We start from the raw sequence: 12,527 nt of genomic DNA, 5'->3' as shown, positions 1-12,527 counted from the left end.
TTAGTGCAATGACATGTGATTGCTGTGTTTTGTGAAGCTATGGTTGGGGCAGGAGCACTAAATTCTAAAAAGGAGCTATTTTTCCATCTTCACTTTCCGTGTGCACCTAGTGCCTACAAATTTGACCTCCTGACAAATAAAAATGTCATTCAAGGGTCCATGTACCAAAAACATTGAAGTATTTCTTTCAAGATTAAAAGGATTAGGAAGAGGTGGGAAAACAATTATTTGTTTTTTTTGCCATGTTCTCTCTCCTCGCCCAAATTATACTGATATCAGATTTACATTGCTGTTGATTCTGAAAATAAGAAGACAGTAATTATATATTTTTAGTGTACAGTGATGGCTGTATGGATAAAAAGGGTACACAAAGAACAATGAGACAGTGAAATCACATATTGCATAAGAGTGCTTATAAGTGGCTCTGGAGCTGAATTGGGTGGTTATGTCAGAACTAGGGCTATTTGTCTCGTAAATCATCCTTTTGAGAGGCATCCCACTATTTTGTCCCACTCATTATTTGCTTCAGTAATAATGTTCTGAACTGTTCTGATGATTTCTCTCTCTCTCTCTCTCTTTTCTTGGCAGAACGTAATAAAGAGGGGCATGGTAGTTTCTGGTTTCCAAGAGCTTACTAATCTCTTCCACTGAATTCAGTGGGGAGACTCTCTGGCAAACAAAAAAGAAGAATCTGAAAATTGAATAGGGGTATTGTTAAATGCTGCAAGCAGCAAAAGAGTTAGGTCCAAAACACACTATAGAAATAATCCAGTGTCAGACCGCTTTAAGTGCCCTGGCTCAGTGCTAGGAAATCTTGGCAGAGAAGGCTAAATGTCTCACAAAACAACAATTCCCAGAATTCCCTAGCATTAAATCAGGGTAGTTAAAATGGTCTCAGACTGGATTGTTTCTGCAATGTGTTTTGGACCTAAGAAAAACAGAAATATCTATGGTGATTTTTACACCATAGAGGCTCCATCACAGTAATTTAGGACAACTCAGATTCCCTTCATGCATGGGCAGTAAAAAATGTAACTAAAATGTGACAGTATTTTGAGTCTTATCCTATCATTGGAATACATTCCCCAGAGTATCTTTCTCAAATTGAATCCAACCTTTGGGTGAAAAGAGATTTCCCATCCTTGATTTTGGGAGACCCCTCCTTCTCAATCATGATTACCCATCAGCAACATGGGGAAAGTAATGTGTGCTGAATATGTATCAAACTCTACATTTTTTAAAAAAAACCTGTTGTTTGTTGTTTTAAAAAACAGACTATAATCCCATTGCCCCTCGATGTTTGCTATTATAGGAAGGAATAATTATAACTCCTCGAACAGTGATTACACTGTTACCTTCACTTCTGAAGTGGATTTCATTCTGACAGCCAGCCTGAGAGCCAGCATAGCATAGTTGTTTGAGTATTAGACTAGGAGTTTGGAAGATCAGAGTTCAAATTCTTGTTTAGGCATGGAAACCCACTGTTGACTTTGTGCAGGTCATTCTCTCTCTGCCTCAGAGGAAGGTAAATTCCTCTGAACAAATCTTTCCAAGAAAACGCCCATGACAAATTCATCTTAGGGCCACCATAAACCAGAAATGATTTGAAGTCACACAACTGACAGCATAATTCAAAAGAGGGAACAATTAGAATGCCAAGACTGCACCAGAGCATCATGAATATGCAAATATGCATTAATTCTCTTTTCAGTTCTCTTTGTGTCTTGAATAACTCTCAAGTTAAAAAAAACAACTACAGACACAGCTACCTGTGTCTTTCAGCTCAAGGCACCATAGTACTTCCTGCCTTAGGAAGAGTCTTTGGGTTCCTGCCCCACAAAGCAATGCACAGTGTGGGCTAATCTCATAGAAGGGTGTATTGTTTAATGAGGATGATTTAGTGATACAACCTTCAAAGCTTGATGCAGAAGCTTTTCATAATGAACAAAACCAAAGACTAATTTCATTCATGTGTGAAGGAGAATTTAGAATAATCATTTACACAACAGCGGCCTCTTGAGAGGCATGATGCTTTTGTCACTTCAGCATTCTCCAAACAACTAGCAGTTATGCAGAAGGTTTTTCATATCTTAGAAAAGAGTGTGTGTGTGTGTGTGTGTGTGTGTGTGTGTGTGTGTGTGATTACAAAGCAAACCAACAGCACTTCTCTGAGCACAGTGGTTGGCAGGACCTACTATATTAAATAACACTTCACTCATTGGTCCTGCAATCTTATTTGTGTGATTGAATACAACATGCAGGATGTCATCTGCAGTGTTTGGGGGAAATAACCACAGACCTACCTATGTATTTCAGGAATCACAAATCTGCCATCTTTGCTGTGAAGCTGGTGCAATCAGTGGTCTGATATTTCAGTTCAAAACATCACAGCCTCTCAGATTTGTCTCTGTTTGCTACTGAAGTGCCATCTCCTTCAGACATCTTGGACAAAAGAGAGAATTGCTGGATTCATAGATTTAAGAGCCTAAAAGCACATGGTTTCATCCTACAGGATAATATCTATAATAATAATAATAATAATAATAATAATAATAAATATTTATTTATATACCGCCCTGTGGCGAACCAATCCGGGCGGTTTACAACATTAAAATAACATACAGCATAAAAACAATATATTTCCCTCCCCCCTTAAAAAGTTATTAAACAACATATCTAATTTAAAACCACAATAACTAGTTAAAATAACAATAAATTAAACAAAATAATACCAACCAATAAACCACTGCAACTTCAGTTCTAAAGAAAAGGGGGCTTTGGAGACATTACTGAGGACGGGGAAATCCTGAGATCCTGAGGCCGGGATATTTCAGTCTGGGAAGGCCTGCCTGAAGAGATCCGTCTTGACAGCCTTTTTGAAGCTGTCCAAAGATGTTAATTGACGGATCTCATCCGGCAGGCTGTTCCAGAGCCTAGGGCCTATATATCATCATATATAGAAGACTGCTGTGAACAGAGTGTTCTAAACTGTCTCCTTAGATGCAGCTCAGTTTCATCTGCTGCAAGTGAAGAAGTCAGAATCCAAAACGTTTTGCTCAGTTTATATATTCACACACCTACATGTGGCACAGCAACAAATGCCTCATTCAAATCCTTCAGAGCAGGGATGTAGCCAAGGGGGGTTTCTTGGGGTCCGGACCCCCCCTTCCATTAGAAAAATGAATGGTGCGTGCTGCTGCGCTGCTGCACCCAAGCCCCAATATAATGGTGGCACTTAGTCTGGAAACCCCCCCCCCTTCCTAAAATCCTGTCTACGTCCCTGTTCAGAGCCCAATTCCTCTTGGTACTCCTTTGAGGGGAAGCTCCCAAAGAGCTGCTGCTGCCACTGCCATTTTTCCACCCAGACATTCAGAAAGGTCAGAAGCAGCATCACAACTAAAAAGATTATCACACCAGTGCGTACCATCTCTCAGTTGGCTCTCAAATATTGAGGAAGAGTGTGTGTGTGTGAAAGCCTGGTGTGCTTCCTCATCATTAGGGATTGTCAGCTCCCTCTAGAATCACTGATTCATTCAGGGAGAGGGATTTTCCTCTCAACGGAAACTTTACATTCAGAGGAAATTCCCTCTCCCTTTCTTTATTTCAGTTAGTCTCAAAGGTGCTACAAGTTCTCGCTACATACTGGTTTCCCAAAAATTTGAGTATATTTGAAGACACAAAACAATGGGACACTTAAAATGAATTAAAATATTGCCATTGAGATTTGCACGGTCAAGGCTGGTTTTAGATGTTTGCAAATTCGACATAATTAGATGTTTCGTTGGACGAAAGACCTGAATTAGAAAGAATAGAAACCCCTCGCTTTTGTTTGTGGTGGCCAAACTGACATCTTGGATCCTGCCCCCATTAAATTCTGTGGACACCTTTCATTCATCCTGGAGGACCTTTAAAAATGACTTCTGTGATCCAAACTCAGAAGCAGCCTATACAGACAATGAAATGGCTCTTTTGATTTCTGTTTTTATCTCTTTGGTAAACTGCAAGTGGCAAGAAGCAGGAAATTTTAAAAAATGAGCTGAAGCAAAAGAAACCAAGATCTGTGAGCCTAAGGACGAGTACTTCATGTGAAATGACCCTAGAGTCCAAGGTATCACAAACTTTGTGATTGAGGACAGATATATCTGGTGGCTCGGATGTCACTGGAGAGGTGAATTTGCCCTGGGTTTTAATCATAATGTTAATGAAGCTATCAAAGATTATGAACCTTTTCTAGTAGTGTCAGGTTTTAAAAGTAGCAACACAGGATGGGTGTTTGTGTGTGTGTGAATTTTGCCCTTCCCAGTAGCCTCAGGCAAAAACAAGCCTCTGCAGCCTCTCATAACTTGCTTTTTCTTCCTTTTTAATAACTTAAACTTAATAACTTGCCATCTTAACCACACTCTGATGTTGTTTTGCCACATGTGTCTTGGTTTTAATCTGTGAAATGCTGGAGGATATATTATATCTCACCTTTTTTTAAAAAAATGCTGTTTGGCTTAAGGCAGAACAGCACAACTATGAAGATGTGTAATTCTGTGGTAAAAATGATCAATAAGACAAGAAAAGTTGGAAAGAAAGAAGTGAAATTGTTGGACAAATGACGAACGGCACACCAACTAGTTTTTTGTTGTCTGTTCTACAATCTTGTAATTAAAAATGCAGGCAAAGCAGCATGACAGTAATAAAATGTGAAATGCACTGAGAATACAACTTTGGCTGAAAGAAATAAATGGGTCGGTTGATCAGTAGAGCAGTTAAAGTGATAAAAGTTAATATCCCACAGTTAAAATTGATAGGGACGTTGAAATATAAATGAGAAGCAAGGAAAATAATGCAAAGAGTAAAGCAGAGCAAAGCTTTTGTCCCAGGAGAGAAATCTGCAGAAAAGCTTTGGAGAAGTCCAGTAAGACTGATACAAAAAGAAACAAAGATTAACATTTCCTTCAGCAGAGGATAAGTGTTAGAGCTGTGTGTTAAAAAGAAAGAGAGCAAGAGGAAAAGAGAAACAAGACAGTTCACGACACATAGAAATGTAATGTGGCATTTAGAGAAAATATGCACAATATAACAAAAACATTCTATACTGGACTTTATCACACGGGAGGAATTTCTCTTAATTTCAAATGAAAAGAAAGTGGGACCAGAACACATTAACTTAAAGTCGCTAGTTTAGCGCAGTTACATGAATGCGCATTGCGTTCGAACTGACTTCTCATTGCCCGAAAATAGCATGCTATTGCCTGAATTTACGTGTGGTAGTCTATCACGCAATGACATGAAACCCCATGATTGTGCTTGGACTGACTTCCTATTGCCCGAATTTGCGTGTAGTGGGTTATCATGCAATAACGTTAAACCCCATGATTGTGTTCAGATTGCCATTGGATTATACTTCCAATTTATCAGACAAGGGAATTGTCTGATAATTGTCAAAGAGAAACAGAGTAGAGAATAGTTTCCTCCAGTGCAGTCATTCTCAGGCTTTGGTCCTCCAGGCATTTGGGACTTCAACCCCCACAAGTCTTGACCATTGGCCATATTATTTGGGATTTCTGAGAGCAGAAGTCCAAAACATCTAGACAACCAAAAATTAAGAAGCATTGCTGCAGTGGGAAATACCATTTTGTCAATTTTCACTTTTAAATCGAACCATATATTGCTGCTGGTGGATTCACTCATTACACATGCTTGTTAAATTGTTATGCATAATGATGATGAATACCATAGCTTGGACAATTCTAACTTGTGTGCTCATTTGTTTATCTTTACTCTTTAGGGTCTTTTCTAGCTCTTTCATGCCTGTCCTTCCCGTTCTTAGGGTTCTTATTTTCGTTTGGCTGCAGTTTCCATTCTGAACCATGTTTAATCCAAGGTACAAGTAATCTTTAACTACAGTGGATCCTTGTTATACGCTGGTGATCTCTAGTGGTCTCTAGTGTATGTTTGCAATGTGATCTCTAGTGCCTCTACTTTTCCTGAACTTTATGCCCCACATTTTGAGCTTTTACAAACTCATCTGTCTCTATTTTCCAAAGCCATTTATACACTTTTCAATTACACGGTCACCATCTTTATGCAATTCTAAATAAAATTCATTTTCTCTAATCTTTATGGCTGCCTTTCTCTTGCCTTGATTAAATCTGTCCTTAAGTTGCATATAAGCAAACCATTTAAGAACTTTGCCTTTAAGAATCATCTCTCTTGATTTAAACTTCCAACTGTCTTGTTCAAAATACAAAAGCTCATCATAAAGCAACCATCTCCAATTTGTAACCCATTCTCTCCTTGAAAGAAAGCTTCCTGTGGTGAGGTGGCTAATATTATTTTAGTAAAAAAAATCCAAACTTGTAGGAGAAGCTTTCTAATAAAATGATTTTTAAATTCAGCATGTGCCTTAATAACAGTGTAGTGTGACAGGCTCCAGATCTCATGAAGAATGGCTGATAGAGAAGATTACCTTCAGAAGAGAAGATCAAAGGGAGACATGGTAGCCTTCTTCAAATATCTTTAAGGTTGCCATTCAGAAGATAGATCAGACCTATTCTATGTTGCAAGAGCAGACCTACAACTAAAAAAAGGAGTGGGGTTTCCAGGGAGGAAGATTTTGAGTAATTTTTAGAAGAAACTATATTCTGGAAGTGAGATGAGATAGCAAAAGCATGCTTACACACAATATTAAAAGTATTATTTTGCCCCTTTTAGTTTTGCCCATGTAAATTCCCAAGTCCAGCCTCTCATTAGAGGCTTTCCACTCTTGCCTGCAAGATTAAAGACCTTTTGCAGATTTTCCCTCAGACTCTAATGCACACTGGGAGATACAAAGAGACAATAACCATAAATACCAGAGAACTTCGGTGACATTTCCTTTCTTTTTTGTGTTGCAGCAGAGCTGCTTTTCACACTCTGTGACCTTTCTGAGGCCATCTAACAAACTGCCAATTACTCCAGCCCAATGTCATGCAAAGTTCATGAAAATTCAAAGCCTTGATAATGCCTTTTTCTTTAGGTCTAAAATGCTCATAACCTGTCCATGTATCCATCTCAGAAAATAAAGATATCTAAGAAAACAGGTTGCATAATGACCTAGGACAGTGAGGTAATTGTCTTCAATAGGCAGCTGGAACTGAATTAGCTGTGAGTTTTTGCATTTTGCTATATCTGATTCCATTTGACTTGATAACTGAGGACAGAGGCAGAATGCTAGCCACTGCCAGTAGCTGCTAGATTTTAAAAAGTATAACTGATTCTGGTTTTAAAAAGAATGAATGTGTGAAGGAGTAGTTATAAACATATGGAACAACTCAGTGCTGTTTTTATCCCCCAGTTGAGTTCTTGAAGACACCCATGTTTAGCGCCATATGTTACTCATATGCACCACTTTGGAAACTTTCCAAGCTACAGGGTCCCTATACTATGTTTTATTTATCTCTGAAATTAAAATGCAAACATACACGTGTGTGCATGCACATGTGCGTGCACACACATACACAGAGAGAGAGTGAGAGTAGGTATTTGTGTCTGACGCCGTCTTCAAGGCCATATGTTTCTCAGCTAATTAAATCAATTACACCAAAGATCCCCAAACACTTCCTGCTATGAATTTTATATCTAACCCTGAAGAAATGCCAATGAAGGAAGTATTCATTAATTCTTTCAGCAACAAAGCCTAGGCGAAAGAGGGTGCCAGACTGGTAGACAAACTCCAGCCTGATTTTTCATGTGCTTTTCAGACAAGACTTATATCATGGAGTTGCCCAGCCTAATTTGGGGGATTTTGCAGGCGTTTTACACAGTGCAATATTCTACTATTGGCCCTCCGTGATTTTTCTACCCCCTTTCCTGCCTTTTTTTGCTTACCTTAGAAAATCTGTTAAAGGAGGGGAAAATAGAAGAGTTGCAAAAGTGGCTTTTAAGGGCTAGAGACCTCATCTGGAAATGCATCTGGATGAGCAAAAGTGCATGTGAGGAGGTTTGATGCAGTGGCTTCAGTAGGGTTGGCATCACCCAGTGCCCTACTTACACACACACCCATTGACTTCCTCCCATACCATACCATACCATACCATACCATACCATACCATACCATACCATACCGAATTCTTAGTAAAAAATAAAATTGAACTAAAGTTACTCATAAATCGTGATTCCCATATATCACTGAACATCATGGTAATAGTTGTGACATAAATAACTAACAAAATTAAAATTATAACTTTATGGCTTACAACATTATAACACTCGTAGAATGCCATCCTGTTTTATTTTAATTGGACATTCGTAATAAACATGGCTACAACTATTTATCATTTATTAAAAGTATTTATTGATCACCTCTCAACCCACTAAGCCTCCTGAGGAAGCGAACACAACAGATAAAAACATTCTTTAAATATAGATTTTTTTAAAAAAAAAAAAACAAGCCACACATAGTCAAGCATTAGGTGCACATTCAATAAAGAAACAGAAATGATGAATTCACACTTCTCTACAAAGTTCTAGGATAATCTAAAAGGTTCAGTAATATAGTCCATGACAAATTATATTCTATGGTACTAATTGGTTGTTATTTTTGCACCATCTTTTGTGGATGCAGACCCATGAAAGCTCAAGAGAAAATAAAAGCCAGTTAGTCTTAATGGTGCTGCCACGTTTCTTTTTCTTTTTTTCTTCTTTTCCCCACCCCCGTTCCTTTCTCCATCCCCTTTTTTTTTGCTTCAGAGAGTTTTTCCCTTTGCTTTTCTCTGAGGCTGAGAAAGTGTGACTTGCCCAAAATCATCCAGTGGGTTTCCATGGCCAAGCTGGGATTCATACCCTTGTCTCCAGAGCCATAGTCCAGTGCTGAAACCACTATCTCACTATCCTGTGTAACACAATCTTAGGCCTGTCTTGCTGTTGTTATGTGTCTTCAGCTGAACTATGAACTATGGCAACTCTGTCATAGGGTTTTCTTGACAAGACTGATCAGGGGATTTTGCCATGATAATCCTCTCAAACTGAGAGTATGTTACACACCTGAAGTCAGTCCCTTTCCATGGCTGAGCTGGGATTTAAATCCTGGTGTCATGGAGTTTTAGTCCAACACTCAAACCATTACACTATGTTGGCTCTTTACTCAGATGAAGGCCCCATACTTCAAAGGGAATTTCACTTGGTAAGTGTTACAGGATATCAGTTATAGGGCTAAATCCAATTACTAGTCTCAATTAGAATTGAATAGAATGGTTCAGGTGAATCAGTGAAACTTACATAAATATTGGCTTACCATTCAGAAACTGGCTCAGTGGGTCTACTCTAGTTGGGGCAAGCAGCAAATGAAAATAATAATTATGATCAAATACCAGTGTTTACTCTTCCTAGCTTAACTTGAAACACTAGGCTATAAAATTCCCGTGTTGTTCCTGTTTTGTTGTGATATTTCTTCCCTATTATAAACTTCTTTCAAGCTTGAAATTATTAACCTCTTACTTTTTCTTGTGTATCCAGAAGGTACTGCCTTGCTAAATAGATAGCAGACACAAAAGCTTTGAAAATTAAAATGTTTTCATGTAGTCCAAGTCTTCTGCTGAATCCTCTTTTCTAGTGGTTAGGCTGATCAAAAAAAGAATAAATATTCTATATCGCTTTACTTGCACACTATTTCAGTTCTCACAGCTTGAAGATTTAATAGAATATCTCATATTCTGAAAAAGACACAAACCAGGGATAAATGAAATGGTAAAATTGTGGGGAAATCATTTTATCAACCTAGGCCATGGCTAGAAAATGTAAGAGATGAAGAGTTCTTTCCCTATAGAATATGTGATAATTTCCACTGTAGGAATCACATTTGTTGTGATGGTTATTGCGTGCTTTCAAGTAATTTATGACTTATGGTGACCCTATCATAGAGTTTTCTGGGCAAGATTTATTCAGAGGCAGGCTTGCCTTTGCCTTCCTCTGAGGCTGTGACTTGCCTAAAATCACCCAGAGAGTTTTCATGGCTGAGTGGGGATTTGGACACTGGTCTCCAGATCTATAGTCCAACACTTAAACCACTATATACCATGCTGGCTTTCAGGAATCACATATCCTTCCAGTTTCCCAGCCAGTCAACTCTAATCCATTCTCTCTCTCTCTCTCTCTCTCTCTCTCTCTCTCTCTCTCTCTCTCTCTCTGGAATTTTTTTAAGTATAGCTTCATCTTTTCCACATTATTTGGCACAGGCCATTGAGTGCCTGTTGTTCCACAGCATTTTTGCCCTTGGCTTCAGCTGAAAATCTGACTGCTAGTTTATTGATTGCAACTGGAAAACTATGGAAGAGTTTTGTAAACTATATAAGGCTTTCCCCTATTTAAAAAGATAAAAATACATAGCTGGGGGAGGGGAAGGGACACACAGAGGTATTTGTAATTAGACATTGCTCCTTCAAGAGTGCAAATCGATGGATAATGTTTTTGATAGCAGTCAACATTCTTCTGTGTAGTACAAATTTTCACGGACTTTGGCCAAGAATTAAGTTTTCTATCACATTAAAAAACTTACAAAGGCTCCTTTGAGATTCTCTCTCTCCAGCCTGAAAGCTGCAATTGCCAATTATTTTTCGAGATAAGCTCCTTCATGAAACATCAAAGCCATCTTACATCATAAGGAAATATACCTTACTTCATTTCGGCTTTCATGGCCAACTAGCTGATTGCTAAAAACACTGGCTCTTTTCTTTAAGATTTCTTTACTTTGACACTTATGGCCCTTAATTTCCCTCCCCTTCTCCCTCAGAAAAGTTAAGAAAGGCTTTCATCACATAATCCATATTTAACCACATAAATGTCTGTTTGCCCTATGCTCTCCCCACTCCTTTGCATGCACTGAAAATAGTGACATGTTATAACAAAACGTTTCACCAGCTGCCCCAAGAAAAGAGAGTGGCTTGTTCTTCTCTCCCCTGTTGATACAAGAAAATGGCTTTAAGTAGCATCCAAACTGAGAACAGCTTTGCAGGTGGAAATTATTTCGCCTTCATTCAGTGAAAAGAACAAAAAACCCGCAGGCAGAATTTATAGCCTTGCTGCCAATCCAGTTGTCTTGAAGCAGTTAAAAGGGAAGCTGAGGGTAAGCCAAGGAACATTGCAAGAGAAACAAAAAAATGCAAGTGTTTTCTCTCTCTTGCAAAAATAATAATAATAATAATAATAATAATAATAATAATAATAATAGGAAAGATGCTGAGGAGGTTCTCCGGCACAGAGACACAAATCAAAAGGTGAAGAAAAGCAATGAGGCAACAAAGGACCAGGCACCTCCTAGAAGGGATTTGCAGTGGAAGTGACTGCAAAGACTATGGTGGCAGTGCATGTGAGGCATGTGTGGTTGAAAGGTTTGGTCCTGTGCCATGGAGGTGAAGGTGATGACAAAATTGTTCAAGGGATGGAAAGCACCCACAATACCTTTGGAAGAGTGACTGGAAAAGGAAAGATCTCAGTGCTGTGTGCCCTAGTATGCTCCAGGTTTAGGACTTTATTGCACAGCTTAAAAAAGTGACTTACCTCTGCCGAACTGAATTCTAATTTGAGCTTCATCCAGATACTATCACACACATTTTTGCTGCCAATGCCACCGGTCGGGTAGAGCTTCCAGGCTTTGCAAATCGGCCAGCTGAGCTCGCATTCTAGCTGGAAATTACTCGGGCTGCACCCGGCCAGCAGTGTCAGGAGTAAAAATGCGTGCGACAGTATCCAGGTGCAGCCCAAAGTAGAATTCAATTCGGCAGCAGTAAGTTGCTTTTTTAAGCTGTGCAATAAAAAAGCCTTTAGTGTGGAAGAGCACCCCCTGGTGGCCTGGCATGTGATGGAATTTGAGCAGCCAGTAGACAAGCCAAGACAATGCCTACCACTTGCATGACTGCCAGCCCAAGTGCAGCTGTGGCAATGTAGAACATATTATCATTGACAAAGTCATGGACCTTGCTGAAGCATCCATCACGGTAAATACCCAGGGCGTCTGATGGGAGAGGACTGTGCAGACAACCTTTGCGTGCCCTGCAACAACTCATGGGCACTGAGCTATTTGGTGTCTGTTGTTCCATCGACCAGGGTGAGGAAAACCAGTCATGGTAACTCTCAACCCCACAGCAGTCCAAGGAACGCTGGATAGAATCCAGAGCCTCCGCCTTCTCCTCATCCTCTGTGTAGGATTGTATGGCTTCCTGCAGCCCATTCTGGAAACTTTCTGCGATATCCTTGCGATAAAACAAACTGGAGAGCCCCACGACTAAGCCAGCCACTAGCACAGCCAGCTGGAAGCTCCCATAAGTGCGTAAGAGGCAGCGATGTTCAGTGGCAGCACTGAAGCAACCCAGAAAGCTCCAGATGATGACAGCAGTTCCAGTAACCAACAAAATGAAGGGGGTGTTAGGGTACTCCTTGGTGGACAACACTAAGTAGGTCTCCAGTGAAAGTTTAGCCCAGATACCAATGGTAAGCATCGTTAGACCTGCTGCCCAAAAGACAAAGCTGAAAGCCATGAGAAAAAGCTTAAGCAAAGCCACCAT

General features: G+C 39.5%; 1 pseudogene; it reads right to left on the bottom strand.

Annotated features, from left to right (window-relative positions):
- Positions 1 to 11,786: 11,786 nt before the first annotated feature.
- On the bottom strand, positions 11,787 to 12,527 carry LOC149312338 (tetraspanin-7 pseudogene; annotated as a pseudogene).

Source organism: Sceloporus occidentalis, unplaced genomic scaffold, assembly GCF_023333645.1.
Source record: "Sceloporus occidentalis isolate IW3139 unplaced genomic scaffold, rSceOcc1.0.p SCAF_5, whole genome shotgun sequence".
Classification (NCBI taxonomy): domain Eukaryota; kingdom Metazoa; phylum Chordata; class Lepidosauria; order Squamata; family Phrynosomatidae; genus Sceloporus; species Sceloporus occidentalis.
Note: the sequence above shows the minus strand (reverse complement) of the source record. Positions and strands in the feature narration are given on the sequence as shown.